This window comes from Panthera leo, chromosome D2, assembly GCF_018350215.1.
Source record: "Panthera leo isolate Ple1 chromosome D2, P.leo_Ple1_pat1.1, whole genome shotgun sequence".
Classification (NCBI taxonomy): Eukaryota; Metazoa; Chordata; class Mammalia; order Carnivora; family Felidae; genus Panthera; species Panthera leo.
This window is the reverse complement of record NC_056689.1, coordinates 22,856,888-22,875,283: the sequence shown is the minus strand read 5'-3', so window position 1 is coordinate 22,875,283 and position 18,396 is coordinate 22,856,888.

Here is an 18,396-nt window from a genome sequence, read left to right as displayed (position 1 = left end):
CCCCTGTAAAATGGAGAATAGTTTATGTGAATTATACAAAAAATGGATTCATCTCTTCTCCTTTCCACTTTGCCTTTGAACACACAGTCTCAGATTTTTCGTCTGTATGGTGGCATTGTGGGCCTATTTATTTTTCCGAAGACCTTTTACTCTGATGGTTTGATAAGAAACAATATAGTTTTTTCAAAGGTATTGAGTTATTCCCTTGGTTTGTATTAGGGTAGATAAGTCCTCCGAGTTTTTAAATGAGTTTACATTTTCATTCCATCTCTTTGATTCAAGTTTGAAGGGATTCTATTTTGGCTATTTTATCTCTCTGCCCCTAGGAAAGCCAGACTTTAAGTTATCCCCAAGGTATCACTGGCAGCCTTCCACACCATCTGTGATGTATAAATATATTCAGTTATTCAGTATATTCCAACTTAGCTCGCTCTAGTAATTTTATATTATTGGAGTCTTTGAGGAGAAAGGCGTGCATTCTGCACTGATTTATTCCTTACTGTTAGTCCCAAACTTTTGATTCAGCTGACAAGTAATCTAATACAGAAACAAAACCCTAAAATTTTTCACAATGACTTCAGTAACAGAGAATTCTGGAGCCCATTCATTGTCTTTATTGCAGGTGACTGGCTGAGTGCATTTGAGCACCCTTGGCAGATTCCCGATTTGAATTCAGGAGACTTAAGGCAGGTCAAATCATTTTCAATAAAGGGTGCTTATCTTTGGGTCTCCTCACCTGATAGACCCTTTTGTTCACCTGCCTGACATGGTGTCACATTAGCTGCCTTGACTATTTCTTCTTTACTTAAAATTTCCTCTTTTCTTTTCCTATCACTATCATGAAAGAAAACACACCTCCTTCCAACCAGTGTATGGTTCTGAAAAATTACTTTTTAAATTTAAATATTGAATGTGAATTTTTTTAGACTTTCATACATGCACAGTTCCACCTACATAGGAGCTTGTCAATACACAAATGCTTGGTTACTCTGTATGACGTCTTGTAGAGTGGACTCTTACGGAAGAAGTATCACAGAGAACAGGTTGTGAAAAACATCAGTGGTGGTAAGACTGACAAGACTTTTAATATCAGCTTTCCCACTGCTAGTTATCTGACCTTAAGGGTGTCATCTTTTTCAGCATCAGTTTTTGTCATCCGTAAAAGGGGACACTTGCTATAAAGACTAAATTATATTACTCTGTAAAGTTTATTGGGCAAGGTAGGCTTTGGATAAGTAGATTTTTTTTTTGACTTTTATTCATTTTTGAAAGATGGAGACAGACCACAAGCGGGGGAGGGGCAGAGAGAGAGGGAGACAGAATTGAAGCAGGCTCCAGGCTCTGAGCTGTCAGCACAGAGCCTGACATGGGGCTCAAACCCACAAACCGTGAGATCATGACCTGAGCCAAAGTCAGACACTTAACCAAATGAACCACCCAGGCGCCTGTAGTTGTTATTTTTAAAGTTCCTTATGTATTTAACACTGTGGAAAAGGCACAGAGAACTCATAAGATATGACTGTCTTCAGGAATTTATGATTTAGTTGAAGTTTAAAGTTTGCTGAGATAGATTGCAGTAGGCTTCATACATCATCCATTCATTTTTTTATTCATTTACTAACTCATTCATTCAACAAATGCTTCTTATATGCCAAATACTATACTTAGGGTCTGGAGGTAAATCAATGAGCAGAAGTACTTACCTCAAGTCTATGAAAATACACAATTGTAACAGACTTTTCCCCCACTAGACATAACACAGTTGGCATATTAGAATTGTTATAAAGACACTCTGGCTTAAGATTGCCTGGGTGAAAATCTCAACTCTATCAGGAAGTACCTGGGTAATTATGAGAAGATTCTTTTTAACTGCTTTGAGGCTCAATATCCTCACCTGCAAAATGAGATAATAATCACATGTACCTTGGTGTGAAGATTAAATGAATTAGTATACATAAAGTGCATAGAATAATTCCTAGTATATAGTAAGACACAAAGGACCAATAAAATGCTAGCTTTATTATTGTTGTTAGTATCTCCTATGTTCCAGGTATCAGATTATTAATTTTATCTTAGGTAACAACCTCCTGTCCATTCTCAGTCCATATTTTGGCCTTCATGTGCACCTGTGACTTAAGCTTAACCTAATTAGCATAGTTCCTTTTCCTCAGTCATGGTGATTGATTAAGACAAAAGCATGTCAAGGAAGTTCATTCCAAGGCCTTTCTAGGGCTTCTGAGATGCATGCTTTCTTTCCTGGTAGAACTGAACCTGAGTTGATGTGGCCCTAGAGTTCTTGGCAATCTTCTTGTCACTATTGGAGCCCAGATAATAAAACGTTATGAAAGAAGACAGTACAAGAAGTTGGAGAGGAACCAGACACAAATGATAACATATGAGCCTGTAGATCAAATGATGCCAAAGCCATTACTCCTGAACTTTTCAGTTTTATGTGGTGACAAATTACAGTTTCCCCACCCTATTTTTTTTAGTGCTTGGCTAAGTTAGCCAGAATTGGCTTCTGTTGCTGGTACATAAAAAAATCTAATTGATAAACAACTCAGTTACTCAGAGGTTGATGCAACTCAGTTACTCAGAGGTTGATGCAAGTTTCTGATTATGAAATATCTTTCCTTCCTTTCTCCATCTGACATAGTTATCTCATGCCTTCTCATCCGTGTTTGCAGAAGTTTCCCTTTAGGAGAGAAGCCTGTGATTTTCTTTTCTAGGACAAGAGCATTTCTGGAATCCACACTAGGTGACCAGAGTATAGTCAGGAGAAATGACAAAGAAAACCATAGATTGATTCAATGGTGGGTAAGTGAATGTTTGTGTGCTGGACAAAGAGGAGAATCGAATAGTACAAGTTTCTTACTGTGTGTATGGAATCATAAGAGATCTGGTAAATTTATTCTAAAAAAAATCAGATTAAAGAAGAACAATCAATGAGGCTGTGAAATAAATGTAACTTTGCAAATTTTAGTGGGTGCTATAGGGAGAAAATAGGGTGCAAATATCAGAGCAAATAACCAAAAAAATGTCTCTTATTCTTTTGTGGTCAAGATGTGAAAAGGTCAAGAACTTGTAAAAAAGTGGCATGTGACATACCTAGTCTATGACTCACCTCATTGTAATTATTATTATTGCAACCACCCGAATCTAAACAAAGAAAACCATCACTAATAGTATCCTTGCTATTGAGCGCTTAAGCATTCTAAGTATTTGCCACATAAAATTCACCTAATATCTCATTTTACATATGAAATGAAACCAAAGAAACCTTCTTAGTTTCTTCAAAGATTCTTGGGGCTTGAGGATTAAGTTTCCCTGACTCTAATTATTTTCTTACTCTTCTAAGCCCTTTGCTAAAAATTGTATCATTTTATTTAATTTTTACAACCGTTGGAGATCTTTTTCTCTATATTAACATCAAGTGAATAAATTGGCCCTACTCAAACAATTTGGGGTTAGAATGACCAGTGCAGTTTGAGGCAAGAGGATTTCCTTGGTATAATATGTCAACATCTGAGCAACGAAGCAAGACCTGTACTGTCATGCCTTCCAAGTGAGCTGGTAGAAACCCAGTGTGTCCATGTGAGCAAGAGCTGTTAGTGGAATAGGGAGAAGAGGAGATTATAAAAAGTATATTTAAAAAAACCCTTTGAAGGACACATGCACCCCCATGTTTATAAAAGCACTATCAACAATAGCCAAAGTATGGAAAGAGCCCAAATGTCCATCGATGGATGAATGGATGAAGAAGACACAATGGAGTATTACTCAGCAATCAAAAAGAATGAAATCTTGCCATTTGCAAGATTGAATGGAACTAGAGAGTATTATGCTAAGCAAAATTAGTCAGTCAGAGAAAGACAAATGTCATATGACTTCACTCATATGAGGACTTTAAGAGACAAAACAGATGAACATAAGGGAAGAGAAGCAAAAATCATATTAAAACAGGGAGGGAGACAAAATATAAGAGACTCATAACTATGGAGAACAAACTGAGGGTTACTGGAGGGGTTGTGGGAGGGAGGATGGGCTAAATGGGTAAGGGGCACTAAGTAATCTACTCCTGAAATTTTTGTTGCACTATATGCTAACTAATTTGGATGTAAATTTTAAAAAATAAAAAATAAAATTAAAAAAACCTTTGGAGTTTTTATAAAGCCGGATTTGTAGGTTTATAAGTTGAAGGGACCAATCATGTGGGAAAATAATTCAAAACCTAGGGACAAATACCAAGAAATTGGAAAAACAAATCTTTCTTCCTCCTTCTCCATCTTTTTCTTCCTAGCAAAGCTGTAGCTTGCAAATTCCTTTTTTATGACTATGCAAATCAAGGTTCATCACTTTCTTATAAGATAATTAGTTCTTATTTGAGTGATTGTTTTATTATTTATAAGGAAAGAGATGAAAAACTTCTACCAAACTTCTCCTACGTCGTGTTAAATAGCAATGCTCATGTTGAAGTGGAATGTTCTGGTTGCTGAAATTTATTCCCCAAATGGTAAACACAGTGGAAAGCTTATCTGTAATAATTACAGTAAAATGCTAACTATGGGAAATATTTATTGAGCTTTCACTATATGGCAGTTCCTAGATTTAGGTAGAAATTATCTCATTTAAGTCTCCCAGTGATTCTGTAACAGATACTGTTATTGCCTCCACTTTACATACATGGAAAAGAAAATGGATGCAGAACAGTTCAATACGCCCAAGGTCACATCAAGGAAATATGTTGTCCCCCTGTTACTTGTGTAGTGAAGGCTAGCATCTTTTTGTTTTTTCCTTTGGATGCCTCATGCTTACTCGGATACTTGGAAGCATCATCCTGGATACTTCCATGATTGATTCTGTTGCAGTTTGGTATTTATATAATCAATTTGTGATACGATCAAAACCAAACCTATTTTTTCTATTTTATAATTAATGATTCCATTTTGAAGAAATGAGATGAATAAAAGACAAGGAGGGGGGAATATCAGCACAGAGAATAGTCATAGAAATTTTAGAAAAATTTAAGGTTTCGTTAAGCATGAATAATAAAACATGAAGAAACCGAGCCACAGAAATGTCAACGGAGTTGTTCAAGGTCAAACAAATAGTTACATAATCATATCCTTTTCCTTTGTCAAGGAAGTTAAGTGTTTTATGTAACTAATTTATTTTAATGTTGGAAGATCTCTATAAATCTTCCTGCATTACTTAGATAAATAATTTGCCACTAAAATTGTTTTTCAGTAATTTTGTTTGGCTATTTTAGTGTGTGTTTTTCATAATGTCTAACACTGAATTTCTCATCAGTTCAGCCCTCCAGATTTTATTAGGTTTTGCGTGCTCAGGAAATAACACCATCAAAGCAGAGTTATCTTCACATACGCAGGACAATTATATTGATATATCATGTGCTGTATTTTAATTTCAGAATTATTGCCTCATTGTTTTCTCCTGGAGCCCAGTTTTTATTTCTTTCATCTTATCGTTAAAGGTACAGCGACAAGTAATTCACCCTTTCAAAAAGAGGAGAAAAGAAAAGGTTTGCTTAAAAAATGTAGCTAGAAAAATCTCCCACAGAGTGAATTCCCACAGTGCTATGGAGGATGTAAATTTATCCCAGTGTGATTCAAACAATCAAGTTACGAATTTTAATTTAATGGTTTGTTCCTTTGAATTGTTAGACGCTCACCTCTTTGTGCAAGTTGTGTTTGAATTGAAGAAAATTAAACTAAAATGTGCTGAATTTGCCCCAATCAGGTTATTCTGGGAGGTCTGATTCACAGGCTGAGTGATGGACTAGCATGAAAGAATCAACAAGCAAAAGAGGAGGCTTTGGTTAATAATAATTAATAATAATGGTTCTATTTTCTATCAATGTGTTGGAAGTTAAATATTTGCCTTTTGTGATGGCTATATAATTTTGGCTGTTAAATAAGTTTGGGAAATCATCTTATTTTCATTTCAACACAACCTAGAATCCTATGTTTTTGGCATAATGGTCAGAAAAAAAAGTTGGATGAAACAGCAAAGGGAGAGTAAGAACCACGTATTTTTTACGCTATCTCAGGGAACCGTCCAATCACGGCTCATATTTAGAAACAATGATTGAAAGATTTGATAAAACACAGCAGTTTTCTTGGAAAGTAAGAAGACATAAAAAAGCCCATCAAGAGGAAAGTGACTTTGTTATAAGACTTTTTACATGTTTACCCACGAAGAAAGAAATGTTAATAAAGTGAGCCTTTTGGAATTCTTACCACTGAGAAGCTTTAAAACTTAGAACTGGTAAAGAACATAGAGTGAAATGTATTGTTCAACCTGTGTCATGCCAAGGGTCACACTGGTACTGGCTGAGTTAGAAGAGGCATTTTCTTTTTCGTCATGCCATCTTATCTCCTGGCTTTCCCTTGGAGCACTTCTTGGGAGCACTTCTTCAGTCTCAAATAGCTGTCATTGCCTGTGAGTCCCTTTCCTTGAATTTAATTTTGGTGTCCTTTGATAGCATGCACTTCTGCCCTTAGGAATGACCACAGCCCTGTCACACAAATGGTGGCTTAATTATTCCACGCAAAGCACTGATAGTATCACGGCTCACGATCTTTTCACTGCCATGGTGGTCCTGAAATCCTCAAGGCCCTCTGCAGGCAGACCTATTTCTCACATGATAGTACTGAGCCCCAAAATGTGTTTCCTTAAAGCTGGGGATGCCACTGACAAAGGTTAGCAAAGACAGATGGCTGTACCTGCCTCAGTTCAGCATTTATAAAAAGCATTTCTCAAGTCTTGATGAAACATGTTAATGTAAAACAATCAGGCCACTTGACACAAAACACTTTGAGAAAGAAAACATTTGAATGGAGATGGAATATTCAGTCCACTGTACTGATTTTATCAAGAGTTTCAGAAGCCTGGAAACTTGTTCTACTCAGGAGCTAAATAGCTTCAAGTCCCTTGACTTCCCCAAGACTCAGTTTCTTTATCTGTAAACAAAGGGTTTGGATTAGGTTATTGCTAAATTCCCTTTGTATTCCAGGAACCTCCTTTGAAGCGTAGACATCTCTGTTATCATCTTTGAAGTGTGAGAAGAATTAACGAAAGGATAAAGACTAATAATTTGTTTGATCTTGATTGCAAAATTGCTATCAACTAAGATTAACCTCATCTGTACGGTTTCCTATTGGGCCTTAGTCCCTTACAAAAATGCTTTTCAGTTTAATGCATGTTAACAACATATTTCTTCAGTGCTTAGAACAGTAGTTTTAGGAAATTCTTTCCTCTCCAGAATCTTCAACAAGCAATTCTTAAGCACTGACGGAGTGCAGGGCTCTCAGCACTGAGAGTCAAAGAATCATAGAGTTTGGTTGGGGGCCCTTGGGGAGCTTGTAGTGCTGTTGAAGACAACAGAATTATGATTGAGGGCACATTTAATTAAGTGACAAATGAGAGGTCTAGAGAATAATTGCAGATTATAGCCTGTTGTTATTTAACCACTTAATTTTCCTATATTGAGGATTTCTGATCTTTAAAATCTCTTTATCACAATTCAAATAAATCTATTAAGAGTTGACTCATCTAGGAGTAAATAACTGTCTTCTCATTTCTTTTGAGATAATTCTCATACTTAAAAAAAAAATTGTTGGCATTTGAGTCTAATGACTGACGGCTGTGGGAAAGAAGTAATTCCAATGAGTATGTCTAAATAAATATGTTATATATAGCTTTTTTGCTATGCTAACACTGTCTTCAAAACACATACTAAAAAAGACAAAGTGTGTAGAAATGATTGGCCAGGAATCTTATGTAACAACTGGAAAACATTCCAGATGCTGTAACACTGCTTGTCACCTGTATCAATCATCTGTTTGCCCCCCTTTTTACTAACTAAATGATCCTCAATGTCATTTGGTGTGGTAGTACACATGTTATAAATATTACATTCACCCACTTCTCTTGTAGCAAGGGTAGTGACATAGTTTGACCTAGTGAGATATGAAGATAAGTCACAGGATTGGGCTCCCAGAAAGCTAATTAAGGTTAAGGGAGGGGCTGATCCACGTGACAAATGCTCTTTTGCTTTCCATCCTTCCTCGCTGTGATGTGGATGCAAGGCTGGATGGGGAAGAACTGTGTGGAGTTCATGAGGTGCTTCTGTGAATAGTAACTCCTAAGTAAAAGTGCAAGAGCCCGATAGAGCCTGGGTTCCAAATGACATTGTGAGATGTTGTACTGGCCAGGGACTCCTTACCTGTTTTACCAGGCTTCTTACTCAGTGAAGAAAATATAGCTCCTAATCTGTTTAAGCCATTTTGAGGGGATTGCTTCTGCTATTTGTGACTGAACATGTCATAATGGATATGAGCACATACTATGTGCAAAGTGCTAAATCTTGCTGGTTATATAGAAAGCCTTCTAGAAGTTCCTGAGTCTTGTGACATGCACATATGTATGTATATATGTATTTTATGCATTTGTATATACATATATTATATGCATATATTTATCACTAGTATTAAAACAATGTATATACACATTATTTATATAAATATTATTCAATAAATGTATTCATAATATGCATATATATTTGTATGTTATAAACACATATACATAACAAATGCACATGTATTTATCACTAGCATTAACATAATGTGTATCTGTATAGTATATAGTGCCTATAGTGATGGGTGAGATTCTAAAGAACTCGGTGAATACAGAAGAAAAGATTAGTCTGATGGTATCAGAGAAGGCTTCTTGCAGAGTATTTACTAGGCCTTTTGTTTTTCTTCATAAGGCTGGCTATGACACTGCCGGCAAATGGGGACCAGAAAGACAACTGGGGCCAAGAAGCAATTAGAGTGTTGCTACAGAGATACTCTGGTTTGATCTCACCAGCTAATCAAAGAGATTTAAAGCAATATAGAATGTTTCCAAACTGCTTGAGTTTGTTATGGTCCAGATCTCAAGGTTGGTTTGAACTGGAAGTTGCAATTAAAGTTGCAGTTTTCCTTTTGGGGCACCTGGGTGGCCCAGTCAGTTAAGCTTCTGACTTCAGCTCAGGTCATGATCTCACAGTTATGGGTTCGAGCCCTGTGTTGGGATCTGTGCTGAGAGCTCAGAGCCCTGAGCCTGCCTTGGATCCTGTGTCTCACTCTCTCTCTGCCCCTCCTCTACTCACACTCTTTTTCTGTCTCTCAAAAATAAACAATAAAAACAAAATAAAGTTGCAACTTTCACGTGATTCCCATATCAGCTTGTTTCTTGATCTACCTCCTAACTGGGTATAGGACCAACCATGCTTTGTTCTTGTTTAGCACAGACACTGCAGTCTTCAGGGAGAGAGAGCCACAGTGGAGCAACGTTGGAAGAAGAGAGTCAAATGCCCATTTCCGTTCTTGGTCATTTGGCCTCCCTAACTTTTAACCCCATAGGAAGTCACATATGAACTCGGTAGTAAAACTTGAGAAAAAAATTATGATAAACTGTGTCCCTTTTGGGGACTTCCCAGCCCTTCTCCTCTGACGTGCCCTAAATGGTGATCATCAGGAATTTCCAAGATGTTGGAGGATGAAAGTTGGTATTAAGCTAATTGACATGGTTTGTGGATTTGCATATTTATGGATGTTGTTCAACTATGTATAGTCATTTAGATATCAACCATGTTCATTTAAATGTTATATATACAAACATATATTCAGATGTTTTCTTCTAGAACCTGTGTAAATGAGAGGTTAAATGCCATATATGAGTTTCTGTTGCCAGAATCTTTCTTTTCACCTGAAACCCTTGGGTAATTTCTGCTTTTTATGGCAAATTTTCTGGTTTATTTCTTGTGTTTCTCTGACTTTACAAGGTATGTGCTTGTCCATGCAAATTATTGCATGAGTCTGGAACAAGAAAGCTAAATACATGGCAAGTGTTGGACCTCTTCCCTTTCCATGCATGCACCCCTGTTGTGCATCCCTGAGGACTCAGAACACTTTCCCAGTGAAGTTAGGCTACATCAAGATCTTCAACATAGTACTCCAAGGGGCGGCAACCAAACTATTTGAATTGAGACTCAAAATGAAAGTCATTTGCCAATCATTGAATGGGTGAGAAGTCTGGTATAGTGTTTCTTGGACACAAAGCCAGGCTAATGGAGATTCAGAAAGACTAAATTAGGCATCCATGATCATTAAAAGGGGGAGCTGGGATTCAAACCCTGTTTGTCTGACCTGAAGTCTGGCATTTAAAGCAGTGTGCTATAAAATCCTGAGCTTTCATTCTGAGTAAGGCAGTGATTTTAACCTTATGTTAAGTGAAATCTTACACAGGTAACTGATATGTCCCATGTCATCATCTAGGGGTTCAAAACAAGGTCATCTCTCTTTTAATATTCAAATTAAATGACTCCAAGCCCCATCTCGCTGTCATAGAAATATCTTTCTTTCCTCCTTGGCCCCTCCTTTCCATAACAAGCCTGAAAACACTAGAAGTGTTATGTTCAGTCCATGACATAATGTGGATGAAAATCCAAAATAGTCTACTGAATTTCCCAGGAACTAGGATCTCCCTGTTGTTGCAGTTGGAGGCAAGAGCAGTGGGTCCACGGCGCCAAGCACAACAGAGACCTACTATACACTGACATCTTTGGCTGGTGGTGGACTTGATGTAGGCAGCAAAAGGAAACTGTCTCGAGCAGTGTTAGGTAGAGCAATGGCTACCCATGCTCCTGTTCTTATGGCTCTACCAAGAAATTGCTGTTTCTCAATATAACCTATGGCCATTTTCCTGAGGCAGACCCTCCCTCATTGTCTGAGGAGCTGGGGCGTAAGGGTTCTCCTGTCGTAGAAACAGCTTACATCCAGAACCAGCTGCCCTTACAACATCAACATCCTATCTCCATGACATTGGAGATAGTCCATTCTTAGTCTCAAGGTTTATCTTTCTGATGCACCTAAATGAGTGATATTTCTTTAGAGGTGTTCAAATTAGATTAGGCTGCAAGGAATACAAAAATAAAAACCCCAAATAGTGGTGGTATGACCAATATACAAGCTTATTTATTTCTCATGTCCTACCTTCTTCTCACTTTCCCAAAATCAAACCATAGACCAAGGTGTTCATTAAATCTGGAAGCTTCCACCATCACATCCATATTCTAGTCAAGAGGAAGGGGGAAGCAGAAAGAAAGAGAATGATCCTCCCTTTAAGGATACTTTCTTTACAGCCCATTGTCTAGAATTTAGATGCCAGATTGTCACACAAACCTGCAAGGGAGCATGAATGTCACTTGTATTGGGGTAGCCACATGGCCTGCTAAAATTCAAAGAGGCTATTCCTAAGAGAAAGAGGATGTGTTGTTTATATATATACTAACATGAATACACATATATGTATATACACCCATATATTACTTATGTATATACACATATATATGTTGATGTATACACATCCATATATTATGTAAGTATATGTATATACACACATATGTTTATGTTTATATTCATGTAGAAGACTTTTATTCTAACAGGAGTTAATAGTAAGCTAATGAGTGGCAGCATTGTTGGGGTTACCTGCCCTCCCCCCCACACTGTGAAAGTAGTCACTTATTCATATTACAATTTAATCTTAAATTTTCTTTAAGTCGCAAACATCTTTTGAGATGCTGCTGAAAGGTTAACAGACCTTTTGCCCAAGAGGAAAAAAAAGTATAAATAAACACATATAGAATTTAGTACAGGATCCCTAACTAAGGTTCATGGACTCCTTGCAATTCTGACCTCGGGTGTCAGTGACCTCTGGTCAGGGGACCATGGTGCTAGAGGAAGGGCCAGGAAGTCCACACACCCCTTTGCTGATTTTCTTAAGCCCCACTTCTGCTGTGACTTCTCCTCTGGCCAAGGAAATTGTATCATTTAACAAATGAATCAGGAAAGTCCGATGTAATAATACAGTTTCTTTATCAGTTAATTACAAATATTTCGTTTTAAGTGGCTCCCTTTTGTGTAAAATCATGATGGAATTGCTTGGAGTTCTTTTTTGAATTTTCTACATTTTAAAGAAAAAATCAGAGTTAATTTGCATGGGTATTTTAATTCATATCTCTCTCAATTTAGTTTCAGCCACTTCCTCTTTGTATTAATGGCTTCCTATTTAGAACTGAGACAGTGTGATGGAGGGTTTTTTTTAGTAAAATGTTGTGTCCGTGGAAGCTGACATAGGTGTAGGACTGAAAGAGTTAATTGAGCCAAATCCCAGTACATTTTTCTGAAGCTGTGTTTAACACTGATTATTTCAAGGTGGTTTTTATAATCACTTCCAAATGTTTTAATGAGGCTGTTTTTCATTTTTCTCAAGACTTCTTTAAAAAAATTTTTCCTTTCCATATTGATTTTCCAGCCACTTTCCTTAATGCCACCGTTGGCAGGCCCAGTTATGCACTTTTATGGTTTGTTCCGGAAGCTTCCCTCCTGCCTCCCAGCCCCATCTCTCTTCCTGCCTCCTGGGTGCTCTTCATCTGAGGAGAAAACTCTTCTGGTCTGATTTTTTGTGGTTTCTCTTGCAGCCCGAGTCCCAGGCCATGCAGTTGTTATTTCCATCTGTCAGTTTTAGTTGTAGCTTCTTCCTCTTGTCATCTTATTTCTTTAAGATCTCTCTGGAATAGAAACTACAAGACATGTGATTTTGCCAAATGTATTGATTATAAGTGTTGGAAATCTGTTGAATCCATGTTTGCATTCCTTTGGTTTCAGACTTTGCCTTGTAAGTGCTTCCCCTTACTCTTCTGGGTTTCTCCAGCCTGGTGAGGGGCCGCTTCCCTACTGTATCAGGTAGTGATAGGCAATTAGGCTGCCCAAGGAAGGCAGGGCCGTGACACTCATCACATGTCACAGCTTTCGGAGGGCTCTGTGTAAACACACGTTACCAGCCAGCCCAGGCTGATGTCAGAGATTAGATTCAGAATGCGTCTGCCATTCCTTCAGACAGAGGTTTTGTTAGGTCATGGTAAACAGCCGCAAGATTTATGACTTCCCAAAGAGGAAAACCAATTCCCTAGACTGTTGCTGGGAGTGCTGTCGGTGTGCCAGACCCTCTCTGCAAACATCATGACACAGAAATAAGATCACCCGTCAAGGGTGTTCTTATATCTTGCAAAGTGTGCAAAGTGCAAAGTGTGTTGGGTATTTTCTAGAAGGTAATGATAATAAATGGGCTTGTTTTCCCTATTTCCCTTGCTTTCCTTGTACATTTGCATCCAGAAGCCTATTCTCAATTTAGTCTGAAGTTTTCATAAATACAGTTTCCCCCTGAACTATAGTACTCACACAAGCATATTGAGTGATGCTGCATTTTAGTTTGAAGTTGAAGCAGTCAGGTTATATTTGTTTTGAACAGAGAGACAGGGTATGCCTCAGGTTGATATCAGGATCTCTGCCGTTACCAGAATTGAAAGCATTAATGTAGTGTCCCTTATGCATATGCTTGGGATTGAAGTTTGCTCATTGGCTGTTCCCTCAAAACGAGGAACTATTTCTGTATGAATGATATTAAGGTAGCTCAACCACTCAGTGGGGAGAAAGCAGGTGAAGTAACTTGTTTAAGAAGAGCTTTGTAAAATCTGAATTGTGGTACAATTTTAACATTAAATTTTAAGACTAAGCCACCATTTTCTAGTGAGATAGTAATACTCAATAATAAATTATAGGCAAATGATAAAAATCTACATTTTCCTAGAATGATTCAAATGGAACAATGAAGACTGTCAAATCATTTGGATAAACACTGTCCCCACAGTCCAGGTATCTTCCTACACATATCTAAATACTGGAGTATTAGGGAATGTCCATTTGGGGCCGATATTTTCTCCTCCCAACCAGGCACATCTGGCTGTGAGGGCAAAAATTCTACATGAAACAAAGTCAGCAGGAAGAGGATGAAGGACTAAGGCCCATGTGAAAAAACCTGTGAAAAATCACCCTATCAGGGTCTCTCAACATGAACCAGGTTCCCAGGCAACACCCTTTCATGATTCCTTCATTAATGCCCATGGGGACAATTGATTTGACTCTACCCTTTGTCTGCTTAAGCAATTCCAAACCCGAGAAGAAAAAATAATGTTACTTGAATCTGGGGTCTTTTATTAATAGGATTAATTGGCATAAAATTTAATAATTGAGAAAGGATACCAAAAAGGAAGATAAAGGAGGGGTTCTAATGAGAAACAGATACCCATCCTCAAGGAAATAAATGTGAGCAGGGATGTGATGTTAATATAAAGAAAAGGGGAAAATGTGTGGCTGCAGCATATAGTGGTAAGCTCCTTCCTAGGGCTACATACTGGCTTCCAGTTCTGTTCCCCCTATTATTTCAAACTCGGAAAAATTCTGCTTTTGGAGTTGGAATTCTCCATGCTTTGTTTTACCCTAAGGGAATGCATTCAGTTTTTCTGGAAGTTTTTTTATTTTGTGAAAACTAAATCTCTTTTTTCTTTTATCTTGGCAATGATGTATTTTAACAAACACAGGCTGGCAGTCCCAGGGATGATTAGTCCAGTCTCTGCAATACCCATGAGGGAAGGCGAAACACCAGCTCACTCCCACTGGCATCTGTGTCCTCGTTCATGTTTTATCTTTTCTGGTATGCCTTTCTTTCTTTTTGTTTCTTTGACTGTGACCAATCACAAGGTCAGCCTGAGTTCCATTTGTTCCATAAAGTTTTTCTGAAGGATTCTGGTCCCCTTGATCTCCCTTTCCTTCAGTGCTGATTGACACTGGTTCATGATTTAGCCCGTGGCTGTAAATTATCTTCAATTTCTCTCTGTCTCATCAGCTAGACTGTAGGCTGCTTGAGAGACCAGAGATCGCATCTCCCATGAAGGTCTCCTCATAAGAGCAAGCATGACCCTGGGCACACAATATTGTACCATGTGCTACATCTCCACTTGTGGGAATGGCTTAAGCAGAGTAAAACTACAGTCAATCACTTCCATGGGCATTAATGAAGGAATCATGAAAGGGTGTTGCCTGGGAACCAGTTCATGTTAAGAGACCCTGATATCATGATTTCCCAAAGGTTTTTATCTTTTTTTTTTAAATTAGTTTTTAGTTTATTTATTTATTTTGAGAGAGAGAGAGAGAGAGAGAGCACAAGTTGGGTAGGGGCAAAAAGACAGAGGGAGAGAGAATTCCAAGCACTCTCTGTGCTGTTAGTGCACAGCTCCACACAGGGTTTGAACTCAGGAAGTGTGAGATTACCACCTGAGCTGAAACCAAGAGTCCCATGCTTAACTGACTGAGCCACCCAGGAGGCCCCCCAAAGGTTTTTTTCACATGGGGCTTTGTTCTTCAACCTCCTTTGCTTGAGAGGAAGGAACCTCCTGAAGAATTTATTTGAAATTACTTTCTAATTATATTGTTAATGGATTTTGAGACATGACTGGAGTTTCTCTTATAATAAATTTATAAGAAAGTTGTCACAAATTAATGATTGTCCGCTTACTGTGAGTAAATTTTAAAAAGGCTCAAGACCTATTATTTCAGACAAAATTTTTCTAACATCATTGTTTCAACAAAGTATCTGACAAATGCTATTTTCCTTAATCTCTTGGGACACCCATGTTGAGTCAGATTAACATTGTACAGATTGTTTTTCCATGTGTTAAAATCAGTTATACCTGCATTTAAAAAATATGACTTACAATTATTAATAGTGCCATTTTCCCAATTGGAACAGATCCCATATTGCACTAACCCAGTGTTTTCCCAAGAATGGTTCTCACATTCCTGGGATAAATTGGATGAGAAGTTTTAGGGAAGTGCATCAATAAACATTTTAGATTTTAATTATACATTTTAGTATGTAGTAGAAAGTATATAGCAGGCATATAAAAACTTGATTCACTTGTATTATTGCTTAGGATAAACTACGTAAATATTGTGAGGCACGGTAAATAAAATTATCGAGTATTTAAGTATTTACTTGATGCATAGATAATGCATGGATAATGGCAAAAATTATAAATTTGGTAGAGGCGATCCACTTAGTGGAAACACAGCTTCAAACCAAGACTAGACCTTCTTTGAAGAGGGAAGAGAAGCATTTATTAGCACTCATTCAGTGAGAAACATGTTCCTAACATGGTGTCTCTGTTGTCCTCCAGGCATTTCTAATGAAGTTTTTCATATGAACACTTACTGTAAGTCGAATCTACCTTGAATCCACTGTGACCAAGCCATCCACCTAGCCGTGCAAAGAATTAAAAGCTGCTATTCTTTTGCTCTAATGAAGCCACTAGTGAAAACAGAAATCAGTCCTTAGTGGGGATTCTGAACACTCAGTTCCTCCAGGAAGCTGCCATGTCTTAATCATAGAGGAATCCCTGGTACTTGATGCAGAGGCTGACCTAGGGAAGTACACTGTTATTGTTACTCATAATTTTTATATTTGTTCATTTGTACATTTATGAACTTATTACAGTCAGTGTTACCAGAGACTAACTATATATTGATAGGTGGTCATGCCACTAGTTGAGAAAAGAAAGGAAAAAGAAGGAGAGATTTGAGGGGGAGAGGGAATCATGACAATCTAATTTATTAATTATTTATTAATTCGATTAAAACATATTTTTTACTACTGAAGATATAATCTAAGCATTAAATCAAAGCTAAATACATTAAGTTATATAGTTGCTAAAAGTTGGTTTCTTTATAGATTTTGGATACTAGCCCTTTGTCTGATATGTCATTTGCAAATATCTTTTCCCATTCCGTTGGTTGCCTTTTAGTTTTGTTGGTTGTTTCCTTTGCTGTGCAGAAGCTTTTTATCTTCACAAGGTCCCAGTAGTTCATTTTTGCTTTTAATTCCCTTGCCTCCACACCCGAAAAACAAATAACCCAGTGAAGAAATGGGCAGAAAACATGAATAGACACTTCTCTAAAGAAGACATCCAGATGGCCAACAGGCACATGAAAAAATGCTCAACGTCGCTCCTCATCAGGGAAATACAAATCAAAACCACACTCAGATAGCACCTCACGCCAGTCAGAGTGGCCAAAATGAAGAAATCAGGAGACTATAGATGCTGGAGAGGATGTGGAGAAACAGGAACCCTCTTGCATTGTTGGTGGGAATGCAAACTGGTGCAGCCACTCTGGAAAACAGTGTGGAGGTTCCTCAAAAAATTAAAAATACACCTACCCTATGACCCAGCAGTAGCACTGCTAGGAATTTACCCAAGGGATACAGGGGTACTGATGCATAGGGGCACTTGTACCCCAATGTTTATAGCAGCACTCTCAACAATAGCCAAATTATGGAAAGAGCCTAAATGTCCATCAACTGATGAATGAAGAAATTGTGGTTTATATACACAATGGAGTACTATGTGGCAATGAGAAAGAATGAAATATGGCCCTTTGTAGCAACGTGGATGGAACTGGAGAGTGTTATGCTAAGCGAAATAAGCCATACAGAGAAAGACAGATACCATATGTTTTCACTCTTATGTGGATCCTGAGAAACTTATAGAAACCCATGGGGGAGGGGAAGGAAAAAAAAGAGGTTAGAGTGGGAGAGAGCCAAAGCATAAGAGACCCTTAAAAACTGAGAACAAACTGAGGGTTGATGGGGGGTGGGAGGGAGGGGAGGGTGGCTGATGGGTATTGAGGAGGTCACCTTTTGGGATGAGCACTGGGTGTTGTATGGAAACCAATTTGACAATAAATTTCATATATTGAAAAAAAATAAAAGTTGGTTTCTTTTCACTTATTTTACTACATCGTAATTATATTCTATAACTCCAATACTAAAGGGGAACATTTACTCCATATTTTAGCAACTTTTTAAGCAAGGTGAAACATTGATTTAGGCTGAAACAAGAATTCTTATCATTCGCATTCACTATGAGCTCTCCATTAAACACAATTGGATAATAATGTAGTGTGACCACTGCCGATCTCTATCTCCCTTTGCCTCCACAACCAGATAGTAGTTCTCGTGATTACAAACGTGTTCATTTGAAATCAGGAATGCTACGGAATTGCTAAAACTAACAGTTTTAAGGTGTACAAATCATTAATGTGACTTAAATTGATTTAGTGGCTCAAATACTGCAATTCTCCTCTACTAAACCCCTTGGTGGAGGATTTGTAAACTGAAGTGCAGATTTAGAACTGGAATCCAATGTGGGTAATCTCTTCCTTTTCCCTCTCTCTTTCCAGCCTTCTCTACCTCTCTTTTATAGGTCTTTCTTTCTATCTTTCAGCTGAACTAGACTCAGCATTACTTTCACCCATAGACTGCTCTGGCTTTAACATTTGAAGAAATGAAAACAATATTTCTGTTTACTGTTCTTTCTTAATATAAGGGCCTACTGTATAATGACAAACATTTCTTCTAATGACAAACATTCTGCAT